A 13,018-nucleotide genomic window follows, 5' to 3' on the forward strand; every position below is an offset into this window, starting at 1 on the left:
AAGTTCACTGAGGCTGGATAAGATAATTTTATGGTTAAAAATGTGTAAGCGCTCTGTGAGAATCCAGGCAGTTGACATGTTGCCTGTTCTGGTGACTAAAACATACAACAGTTTGAACAAATGATATGAAGTTGCTTTAATTTCAGAAAGGGATATATGCATATATGTAACTCTTTATTTAGCTGTTGCACATGTCTTCAGAAATGTAAATTAAATTAAATGTACCAGTATAAAATAATATTGTGTATTCACAGCGTTCTCCAGGATCTCTTTGTCAGTCATCTGTTACCCACATACAGTCCATTAGAGCTCTTATGGACGTGTTTCTTAAACTCATAGTGTGACGGCATCGATCTTTCAGGAAAACACAGGAATTAACCCAGCTGTTTACATTACCTGAAAGAAAAACATGTTTCGCATGAGCGCGCTGATACGAGCAGCCTCTCAGACAGTTCGACTCCTGCGGCTGTCTCACAGTCACCTGAGTGTGGCGAGATCATTAACAAAACAACATGTATCCAGTTTGACAGGCCATAGCCTCCCTGCGATGATTCAGGATCTAAGGCGTTTGTTGGCCTTTGACAGGGAAGTTCTCAAACGCTGGCTGACAAGGTGATAAAACTCATTTGTGTTAAAGTGGAGAGTGACTACAACACAAACTCTATTTAACGTGAATGAAAGAGATGCATTTGACATGCGACAACGTGCATCTGTGTGAGTTTTGAATGAGCTTGTTAATGGGAAAGTTTTCTGGCCACAAATGTCTTATGGTTGCCACCTGTCTCTGAGTGTAGCTGCCTGGAAAAGAAACAATACTTCAATCTTGATTTGTCCCTGAGAATCAGGCCAAACAAAAACTCTCGACTTTATCTGAGCTGTTTTTTTGCTAGTGTGTTTCATCTAATCCTCCTGCCAGCGCTGTGATACTTCTGCTGATAACTGCAGCTCACTGGCAGACTCTTTATCAGCTGTTATTGTCTGTGTGATAGAAACAGTTCTTTCCCATAACATCCAGCAAGAGCCACAGAGATTAACTTCACTAACATGTCTCTTTTGGTCTGCTTTATCTGATTGTATTGCTGATTGTCTCTCTATCTTTGTTTTAATTCCTTCATACTGTCATGTGTAAATGTCTGGCAGGAACAGTTACAGGTTCCTCCAAAAACGTTTTTGTGTAATCTAGAAGATAAAAAAGTACATATATCCCAGTTGTGAAATACTAAATGATAAGAAACTTTGTTTTGACATTTCATTGCCTCTGATTCCTATATTATATTTTTGTCATGACAACTCTCGGAGGGATTAGCATGGTAATGTACAGGACAATGTTAATGTATTTGGTCTTGGCGGAATAGATCTGCTACGCTGCTGCGGCAGAGCAAGTACCGAGACTTGCTGCCAATACATCCACAACATGCTGCTGTGAGCATGTAAGAATATTGCTGCTGCAAATAAAACATACATGAAATAACCCCCATATAGCATACATGAATCACCTCGTAGCAGAGCTATACAGGTGGAGCTGGGGAAGGTGGAGGGTTTCTGAAGCAAGCTGCACTGCTACAGCAAGCACTAGTCATATATTTGAATGTTGAGCAGCGAGCTCATTGGCTACCGATACAGGAGAGAACCAATCAGCTGAGCCATGTGATAATGATGTCATTAGGTCAGATTGAGTTAGACCTATCAGACTGCGCCATCTAGAGTTTCATGCCAGAACTCTGTATATATGTGTATGTGTTGTCCCTATTCATTGTCTTACTCATGTATCAAATTAACATGAGTTAATAGTATTTTTAGTTACTGAATAAACTAGTAAATGCTGTAAAAGGGGCACTCATGAGCACCCTTTTGAAAGCTAAAATGACGAATGGGACACCCTACAGTCTCATGGACTTAACGGACACATGTACGCGGTGGCCATTGTGAGTTCTCAAGACCGCAAGTGCACATGAAGTGTGCCATTTGGGACAGGGTCCATATACACATACAGGTCCCACAGATCAGGGGCCGACGTCCTGCAGTGTTTGGCTCCAACACACCTGCCTGGAAGTTTCTTGTCGAGAGCAGTTTTTCCTCACACTAAATCACACACATGCTGACTCCATCTAAACATTACATGAAGCTTTAGTTAACGGTTGTGTATTTCCAGCATGTTTTATGTGATTAGGTTTCCACAGACAGATGTGTTTAAAATACAAGTCAGTTGTTTGCTGTACTTGTCCTAACGTCAATGTCGTCAAACCTCAGGACAATAAAGCAGCAGTTGTCATCATGCTGAAGCACTGCTGTGGAAAACAGGAGCAAATAATGGCACATTTGCCCACATCCATCACTTTCAAACTAAGAGCAGGGAGTTCGACTCTTGGTTTAACTCAGTTCTGTCATTTTACCTCATGGATTTAACTGATTTATCTAGTGTCTTACCCAGAAATTAAACTAGTTGTAATTATACATAAAAACAGTGATCAAATCTTAGCTGTTGACTACACGTGGCTCTGTTCTGAATTCTGGTGGCGATTGTAGCATCCTGTAAAAGCTGCAAACAGTCGGCGACCCCTGCGGTGACCCCCGTCGCAGCCGCAGGGAGAAATCCATTAGTATCTGTGTCTGAGCAGCTGTTTAACACAGCACCTGACCCTCGACTCATTCCCCGTCACGGACTCTTAGCGTGAGCTGAAGAACATGCTTGTAGGTCTGAGCGTGTTTCTAACAGTGGCAGATCTAGACCACAGTAACTGGGGGCACCAGGCAGGGGCCACTTGTGCTTTTAGGGGCACACTTTTAAAATTCATCTTAACCTACTTTCAGTATTATTCATTCAGTAATTTTTCACCATGTCATGTATCACTGAAATCTCTAGAAGTAAGCAATAACAATTACAACTCGAATAAATGTTTCATTACCAGATTTTGTCTTTGCACTGTCGCGTCTGCTTCATATCACTTACTAAAAAGTCAAGCAATTAATGTAAGGCAAAACCAGATAATATAAATTAAATATTGAAACGTGTTACATCTGTTCTCTGGTAGCTGCTGACTTAGCAAAGTCATGATTGCTTGATATGTAGTTTTATAAAGTCTAATATAAGCAACAGCGGACACTTGGATAGTTTCCAAAATGTTGTCCGTTGTATGAAGCCGATCACATAGATGTGACTATTAGTGACTATTGTGACCAACTGGCAGCAGGAAGTGTGCCATTTTTAAAATGCTTTGAAAACAGACTCTTATTTATACTCCATTTGCTTAAAATTTCATTAGAATAATGTAAAAACATGGCAGATGTAAAACTTGATATCTTAAATACTGTTGCTATGGTAACATGTCAAACCTTAATATTCTTTTCAGGTGTTTTCAGTAAGAATTTTCAGTGGATTTGGTGAATTCTGGGATGTTTTGTGGTGCAAGTTGGTTTGTGTCTTTCTAAAACATTCATCCTGTTTGATCAAATTACACAAATCATGTTTGATTACGTCAACACTTCAAAAGATGGTTAAAATATGAAAAAGAGGACTTGACGTCCTCATGTAAGTGAACTGTCAGTCTCTCACTCTGACTAACTTTAGCTCTTTGTGTAAATATCAAGATATAATTAATAAAGTTCAAATCTGTGAGTTTGACCAGGGCAGATTCATGATGATAAACCCCTTTACAGTTAGCACCAGTGGCGTGCACAGGGGGGCTCGAGCCCCTGCCCCTTTAATTGCTGACGCTAAAGTGCTCTTTCAGTCCGGTCTGTGCCCCCGGACCGCGATTGTGCCCTAGCAACGTCGCTTAGCCCCTGCACACCACTGGTTAGCACTGTAGATAGAGTTGTCCATTTTTGTGTTGTAATGTTTTCTTCTGAGTCTTTAGTCTCACTCTCTTCTCTTGCGGTGGTCTTGAGGACAAATATGGATCCATCGGGGACCCTCACGCGTCTCCTGCCTCAGTGAGAATGAAAGACAGCCAGCGCGTCTGACCGTGACTAAGTGAACATTTCTAAAAGCTTATGGTCAAGAGCAGCTCATGGTCAACATGATGTTTACTCTTCAGTTATTTTCCAGTTAGAGAGATGTCATGTTTTCTAGAAGTGCATTCAAAGAATGAAGCAACTATATTTAATTTCTCTCTCTCTCTCTCTCTCACACACACACTCTCTCTCTCTCTCTCTCTCTCGTGTAATAGTGCCGCCATTTGCATGTGCATCTGCAGTATCGTTATGTTTTGCCTGTTGATTTGTGCATGATTTTTGCACTGCAGTATTGTGCTTACTGTGAACGTTAATGTTAATTACAAATTTGTTAAAATGAAAACACTGTGCTAAGATTCTGAAGGGCTCATTTAATGGAAAACATAACTCGTTTAAATGAAATAAACTGGAAAAAAACAACTCTTTCAGAAACCGTGAGCTCATTAACATGTGACCGCCCATATTTACATAACACCTAATTAATATGCAGCAGCAATATTGCACAACAAGATGCGGTTACTCAAGTCACATGCAAAGAAGTTGGCCAATCATAACATCAAAGTCATTTACACAAGTATTAAAGGTACACATTTATTTGTAATACTCAGAGAGATTGTGGAAAATGGCAATACAAATTCAATGTAAGGTGTGTTTGGGAAAGTTACTTTTAAAAGTAATGCATTACAATATTGCGTTACTCCATGAAATGTTACTAATTGTGTTACTTGTGATGGAAAATAATGCATTGTGTTACTTTTGCGTTACTTTTTGTCACCTGGTCTGAGCTTGCTTATTGGGTTTTTAATAACAAAAACCCCAGAAGTTATATTTTTTGACAACTGTAAAGGGACTTCCACACCAAAACTGAAATGAATAGCCTTAAGTCTTGTTCACACCAAGAACGATAACTATAAAGATAACGATATTAGCGTCCACACCAGCAAACTATATTGTCTGTTTATTCTCAGTGCACGCTTATCTGTGCTTTAAATTCTCGAGTTCGTTATAGCAGGATTGATTCTGATTGGGTGTCTAATGTTTTTATCATTCATCAGCTGGAGAAAAATCATTCTATAATTCCAGCTGTATCGTTTCTCTGTGCCTTTATCGTTATAGCTGTGGTGTGGACTCTGCTATTCTTTATTATTGAGAAAGATTTTTTTGCACTGTATATTTAACGTTATCTTTATAGTATCGTCCTTGGTGTGAACAGGCCTTTAGGCTGAAGTTAGTGGCTCTACCTCTGTAACTCACTCCTGTTTTCTCTCAACATGGAACAGGAGAGCTGTGAATATATGGGAAAGCAAAGTAACTTGCTTTACTTATTTGAAAAAGTAACAGATATTTTGTTGTTAATTTTAAAAGTAATCTTTTAGTTTACTAGTTACATGAAAAAAGTAATCTGACTACGTAACTCAAGTTCCCTATCAAAAGCTACTCTCGATGCTGCGTTCAATAACGCTTATGAGAACATTCTTTGTTCGACCGGTTGTGAAGAATGTGTGTCAAACATGCCAAGAATTGGCTTAAATAACCTCGGTAGGTGACATCATTAATTACACGCACCAGAGAGGTTATAAATACACATGAAACGGACACATCCTCAGGTTTCTTTGTCTTCAAGGACCGTATTGTGTGTGTGTGTGTGTTTGTGAGAAACAAGTGTTTTTCCCTGCTGCATTGCAGTTTAAAAAGAAAAGAAAGAAAGAGAAAGAAAGCATTACTCACTCATTATGTCGGAGTCTGAGAAGAGATGCGTGCCTCCTTGTCAGAGGCTCATCCTGGACGATGATTCGCATAATTTTTTCTTCGAGTGTTTTTGGTGTATGAGCACGCTGCCCTCGGCTCGAGGAAGAATGCAAGCACTGCGATCTTTTGCCAATCAAAGTGCTTTGCGCACAGCTTGCTTTCTTTAGAGACGAGCGAGCCGCCACTCCCTCGTTAAGATCATGGGGGTCGCGTGTCGATCCGGCTAAGGTGCGTGTGACGGGTGTGACCTTTCTCTCGCGTTCTCGCTGGATCACAAGGTCCTCGCGCCCGCCTCTGAAGTGCGCCCTGGCACTTCTTCAGAACGGGCGGAGGATACTTCGTCTCTTGCTTCTGCGGCGATCGAGAGCGCCACCTCAGAGCGCTCCTCTCGCAATGATAAAGTGTATGAGGAGTTACTCGAAGTGGTAACTCAAGCAGTCGAAAAGTTAAAGCTAGACTGGCCGCAGGAGCAGGATGCCCCCAAGCACTCGAAGCTGGATGACAGATTTCTGTCAAGTGGCCGGGGGAGGGGCCTCCGAGACGGTCTCTCCCCTTCTTTGCTGACCTCCATGACGAGGTAACTCTTTTATGGAGAGACACCTGTGGCTCAACCTCACGGACATCAAGGAGAGGGACCAAGTGTTCCTCCTTGATGCCCCCGTCTCGCCTTCCGGCTTATTTGACTGTCGGCCACCCAGTCCCGACCAGGTCTGGTTTCTCTGAGACGAGAGGCTCAGAAGGAAAGTGTGGCGAGTCGTGCGCCCCCTCAAAGAGACAGGGGAGTGGCCCACCGCACTTCTCAGACCACCTCTAATAGGCCGGACCTGAGGAGCATCATCTCCTCAAAGAAAAAGTCCTGAGGCTGGTGCGCCCAGGACCGTGGGGGAGGGGAGGGGTTGAAGTTCCAACAGAGACTAGAGGCTCCTTCCTGGCACCCTCAGGGGATCGCTGTAAAATCTCCACCGCCACTAGTGTTTCGGGGAGCAGCGGCCTCCAGCGAAATGTGACATCTTTACCGGACATCTAACATTCTCCCAACAAAACGAAGTGTCAAAATGAGTTCCCCTTTCAGAGAAATTGGCAGCTTGGAAGCTACTGCCAAATATCTCTCCATAGGTAGAAAGTATTGTAGGGAAGGGCTACAGTCCTCCGCGTTTCAATGGCGTGGTCTCCACTTCTGTGAAGCCGGAACAAGCACATTTGTTGACACAGGAATTGCAAGCTCTGCTGGACAAAGGGGCCATAGAACGTGTTCCCCTGCCAGACAGAGAGTCAGGCTATTACAGCCGGTATTTTATGGTTCCCAAGAAAGAAGGGAAGTTGCGTCCAATTTTAGATCTTCGTGGGTTTAACCGCTACCTCAGAACATAAGTTCAAAATGTTGACAATCAGGATGATTGTGTCTCAGATCCAATCAGGCGATTGGTTCGTGACTATCGATCTCAAGGACGCATACTTTCACATAGAGATCTTGCCACAACACAGGAAGTTCCTAAGGTTCGCTTTCGGGGGCGAAGCTTACCAGTATCGGGTTCTAGAGGTGGACCAGATGTGGACCTCTTTGCTTCACAGGAGACAGCACAATGTCCCCTCTACTTCTCTCTGACTCCTCCAGCTCCCCTGCGTCTGGACACGATGGCCCATACATGGCCCAGACTGTGTCTTTACACATTTCCTCCGATCGCTCTGCTCCCGGGAGTCCTAGCCAAGGTCCATCAACAAGGGTCTCCCCTCTTACTGATTGCGCCTCGTTGGCCGACCAGAGTGTGGTTCTCAGATATAATATCCCTCCTCAACGGCTCGCCGTGGGCGATTCCGATCAGGAGAGATCTTCTGTCTCAGGCTCAGGGGACAGTATTGCATCCCGGCCCAAGTTCTGGAACCTTCACGTCTGGCCTCTGAGGGGGACCGACTAAGAGATGCTGGGCTTCCAGCCAATGTAATAGAGACTATTCTAAGTGCTAGGGCTCCCTCCACTAGAAGAAGTTATGCCCTCAGATGGCGTTTTTTCGAACGATGGTGTATGACGCACCATGCAGACCCAGTTCACTGCCAAATTGTTCCAGTGCTGGAGTTTCTGCAAGAGAAACTGTCCTCAGGCACATGTCCTGGTACTCTCAGAATCTATGTGGCTGCCATTTTGGCTTGCCATGCTCTGATTGATGGGGTTTCTGTGGGAAAGCACCCTTTAGTCGCCCGCTTCGTTCATGGAGCCAAGCGGTTGAGGCTGCCCACTAGAGCGACAGTCCCTTCGTGGAACTTAGCTATAGTGCTCGAGGGTCTGGTCGACACCCCTTTCGAACCACTAGAGTCAGCACCTGTCAGGTTTCTGGCCCTAAAGATGGTTTTTCTAATGGCTATTACTTCTCTGAAGAGAATTGGGAGAATTTGCAGGCTCTGTCAGTCTCGCCATCCTGCCTAGACTTTGCCCCTGGGCTGGTCAAAGCTATTTTGCATCCTCACCCTAATTATCTTTCGAAAGTTCCATTCTCGACCATACATCCGGTTGTTCTTAAAGCCTTCTGCTCTCCGCTGTTCACGACACCGGAGCAGGAAAGACTTCACTTACTATGTCCAGTACGTGCTCTTCAAATTTACGTCCACCGCACCAGCCAGTGGCATAAATCGGAGCAGCTTTTCATATGCTATGGGGGCCGCAACCAGGGGGCAGCTGCCACTAAGCAAACTATGTCACATTGGGTGAGGGATGCTATTGCCCTAGCATGGTCAAGCTTCGCCTCTAGGAGTTAGGGCCCATTCATCCAGGGGGGTTGCATCTTCTACGGCTTTAGCAAGAGGTGTTCCCTTGCAGCAAGTGTGTGATGCGGCAGGCTGGTCCTCTCCGCACACATTTGTCAGATTCTATAGTTTGGATGTCCATGCTACTCTGGGCTCACGGGTCCTTGAGTCAACATCCCAGAGTCATGTCTGAGACCTCTTCAATGCTTGTGCGCCGCTTTTTCAGGGAACAGGGTTACAGTCAAGTAACCCGAGACGCTACTTGTAATGCGTTACCTTCAATACAATGTGTAAAATATGGCTCTTGCATGCAACTATTAATGTAATTGAATTAATTAGATCGACTCAAGTATTTAATTTTTGATTCTACTTTGAGAAAATGTAATTGAGAAAATGTCAATAAACTGATCATATTAAGCTTGGTCTTTATGAAACAGTTTGGTAAGATGTGTCTTTATTCTTCCAGAGCCCCCGAGACCCATTGCTCCACCTCAGCTGCTGGGTGTCGGGCCCACATACCTGCTAATCCAGCTAAACGCTAACTCCATATTCGGGGACGGCCCCATCATCCTGAAGGAGGTGGAGTACAGGATGACATCTGGAAGCTGGACAGAGACCCACGCCGTCAACTCGCCCAATTACAAGCTGTGGCACCTGGATCCCGACACGGAGTATGAGATCCGAGTGCTGCTGACCCGTCCGGGAGAGGGGGGAACCGGACAGCCCGGGCCACCTCTCATAACCAGAACCAAGTGTGCAGGTCAGTCCGCTGGTATATATTCATTTCTGTATGTGGAAGGGATTAAAGTGGGATGCACACTTTGCATTGTTTTGTTCTATCAAATTTCAGGTATCATAAAAGATCCATTTTGTCATAAGTAAAAATAGTAATTGCTTAGTGCTTGATAGCTGATTAATTGCCAGTGCTCCCTGAAAAGGAAAGACTTCCAATTGCTTTGCCTGCAAATTTCTGTCAGTGCAAACAGCCCTTAAAGGGATCATTCACCTAAAAAGGAACATTTTAATTTCTTTCAAACCTGTATGACCCTGCTTCCTCTGTGGAACAGAATAAAGAATGTTTTAACTCTTATTGTCCACACAATGAAAGCCAGAGTCTAATCACATTTGTTTATATAGCGCTTTATACAATACAGATTCAAAGCAGTTCTGTCATGACAACTCTCGGAGGGATTGGCATGGTAATGTACATGATAATTTTAATGTATTTGCTCTTGGCGGAATAGATCTGCTCCGCTGCTGCTGCAGAGCAAGTACAGAGACTTGCTACTGCCGATACATCCACAACATGCTGCTATGAGCATGTAAAAAATACTGCTGCTGCACTTATAGCAGACATGAAATAACCCCATATAGCATACATGAATCACCTCGTAGCAGAGCTATACAGGTGGAGCTGGGGAAGGTGGAGGGTTTCTGAAGCAAGCTGCACTGCTACAGCAAGCACTAGTCATATATTTGAATGTTGAGCAGCGAGCTCATTGGCTACCGATACAGGAGAGAACCAATCAGCTGAGCCATGTGATAATGATGTCATTAGGTCAGATTGAGTTAGACCTATCAGACTGCGCCATCTAGAGTTTCATGCCAGAACTCTGTATATATGTGTATGTGTTGTCCCTATTCATTGTCTTACTCATGTATCAAATTAACATGAGTTAATAGTATTTTTAGTTACTGAATAAACTAGTAAATGCTGTAAAAGGGGCACTCATGAGCACCCTTTTGAAAGCTAAAATGACGAATGGGACACCCTACAGTCTCATGGACTTAACGGACACATGTACGCGGTGGCCATTGTGAGTTCTCAAGACCGCAAGTGCACATGAAGTGTGCCATTTGGGACAGGGTCCATATACACATACAGGTCCCACAGATCAGGGGCCGACGTCCTGCAGTGTTTGGCTCCAACACACCTGCCTGGAAGTTTCTTGTCGAGAGCAGTTTTTCCTCACACTAAATCACACACATGCTGACTCCATCTAAACATTACATGAAGCTTTAGTTAACGGTTGTGTATTTCCAGCATGTTTTATGTGATTAGGTTTCCACAGACAGATGTGTTTAAAATACAAGTCAGTTGTTTGCTGTACTTGTCCTAACGTCAATGTCGTCAAACCTCAGGACAATAAAGCAGCAGTTGTCATCATGCTGAAGCACTGCTGTGGAAAACAGGAGCAAATAATGGCACATTTGCCCACATCCATCACTTTCAAACTAAGAGCAGGGAGTTCGACTCTTGGTTTAACTCAGTTCTGTCATTTTACCTCATGGATTTAACTGATTTATCTAGTGTCTTACCCAGAAATTAAACTAGTTGTAATTATACATAAAAACAGTGATCAAATCTTAGCTGTTGACTACACGTGGCTCTGTTCTGAATTCTGGTGGCGATTGTAGCATCCTGTAAAAGCTGCAAACAGTCGGCGACCCCTGCGGTGACCCCCGTCGCAGCCGCAGGGAGAAATCCATTAGTATCTGTGTCTGAGCAGCTGTTTAACACAGCACCTGACCCTCGACTCATTCCCCGTCACGGACTCTTAGCGTGAGCTGAAGAACATGCTTGTAGGTCTGAGCGTGTTTCTAACAGTGGCAGATCTAGACCACAGTAACTGGGGGCACCAGGCAGGGGCCACTTGTGCTTTTAGGGGCACACTTTTAAAATTCATCTTAACCTACTTTCAGTATTATTCATTCAGTAATTTTTCACCATGTCATGTATCACTGAAATCTCTAGAAGTAAGCAATAACAATTACAACTCGAATAAATGTTTCATTACGCGTCTGCTTCATATCACTTACTAAAAAGGCAAGCAATTAATGTAAGGCAAAACCAGATAATATAAATTAAATATTGAAACGTGTTACATCTGTTCTCTGGTAGCTGCTGACTTAGCAAAGTCATGATTGCTTGATATGTAGTTTTATAAAGTCTAATATAAGCAACAGCGGACACTTGGATAGTTTCCAAAATGTTGTCCGTTGTATGAAGCCGATCACATAGATGTGACTATTAGTGACTATTGTGACCAACTGGCAGCAGGAAGTGTGCCATTTTTAAAATGCTTTGAAAACAGACTCTTATTTATACTCCATTTGCTTAAAATTTCATTAGAATAATGTAAAAACATGGCAGATGTAAAACTTGATATCTTAAATACTGTTGCTATGGTAACATGTCAAACCTTAATATTCTTTTCAGGTGTTTTCAGTAAGAATTTTCAGTGGATTTGGTGAATTCTGGGATGTTTTGTGGTGCAAGTTGGTTTGTGTCTTTCTAAAACATTCATCCTGTTTGATCAAATTACACAAATCATGTTTGATTACGTCAACACTTCAAAAGATGGTTAAAATATGAAAAAGAGGACTTGACGTCCTCATGTAAGTGAACTGTCAGTCTCTCACTCTGACTAACTTTAGCTCTTTGTGTAAATATCAAGATATAATTAATAAAGTTCAAATCTGTGAGTTTGACCAGGGCAGATTCATGATGATAAACCCCTTTACAGTTAGCACCAGTGGCGTGCACAGGGGGGCTCGAGCCCCTGCCCCTTTAATTGCTGACGCTAAAGTGCTCTTTCAGTCCGGTCTGTGCCCCCGGACCGCGATTGTGCCCTAGCAACGTCGCTTAGCCCCTGCACACCACTGGTTAGCACTGTAGATAGAGTTGTCCATTTTTGTGTTGTAATGTTTTCTTCTGAGTCTTTAGTCTCACTCTCTTCTCTTGCGGTGGTCTTGAGGACAGATATGGATCCATCGGGGACCCTCACGCGTCTCCTGCCTCAGTGAGAATGAAAGACAGCCAGCGCGTCTGACCGTGACTAAGTGAACATTTCTAAAAGCTTATGGTCAAGAGCAGCTCATGGTCAACATGATGTTTAAAGAGTCTCAAGAAGACAAACAAAATCACTTCGAAATGACTCCACATCCAGACACAGGCCGAGGAAACTCTTCAGTTATTTTCCAGTTAGAGAGATGTCATGTTTTCTAGAAGTGCATTCAAAGAATGAAGCAACTATATTTAATTTCTCTCTCTCTCTCTCTCTCACACACTCACTCACTCACTCCTTGAGACGCAGAGGTTTTTAATTAGCCTTTTTTTCACATGTTGGGAAGAGGCGCAAGAAAAATGCAATAGACAACTTTCTTCAGCTGAATGATAATAATGTAGTTACAGGTATTTAACAGAAACAGTCAGTGATGAACAACTGCGGTCAGGCCAGCCTCCGCTGTGAAAAACACACTCATTCTCGCACATAATCTATGCACCACGGCAATAACGTGTGGAAACTCAGTTAAAAGAATAGCATCTTTGGCATTCATTATTCAGCAGTTGCTCTGTCAATAATTAATAAATAAATAAGTAAATATAAAAATAAACAAATAAATATATAGCCTAAACAAATAGCCTGTCTGATGTGAAATAACAAAATAAAAGCCTCTCATAAACTTGTATATACTTGTATATAAAAAAGTTAGAATTGTGAGATAAAATAGGTCAATGTTATGTAGAGTGTTATAGAGTTAAACAGTATTTCATGCTGTAACTAGGGCTAAT

General features: G+C 42.9%; 1 protein-coding gene across 1 annotated transcript in view; it reads left to right on the forward strand.

Annotated features, from left to right (window-relative positions):
- The first annotated feature begins 6,988 nt into the window (after positions 1 to 6,988).
- The window catches only part of LOC107574170 (histone H2A-like), a 17,026-nt gene continuing 10,996 nt past the window's right edge, over positions 6,989 to 13,018 (forward strand). Inside the window, exon 1 of the mRNA XM_016260632.1 lies at positions 6,989 to 6,992. The gene's annotated coding sequence lies outside the window, so the exon portion shown is untranslated. The remainder of the gene's footprint in view (positions 6,993 to 13,018) is intronic.

Source organism: Sinocyclocheilus grahami, unplaced genomic scaffold (genome assembly GCF_001515645.1).
Source record: "Sinocyclocheilus grahami isolate Dianchi unplaced genomic scaffold, SAMN03320097.WGS_v1.1 scaffold2133.1, whole genome shotgun sequence".
Lineage (NCBI taxonomy): Eukaryota > Metazoa > Chordata > Actinopteri > Cypriniformes > Cyprinidae > Sinocyclocheilus > Sinocyclocheilus grahami.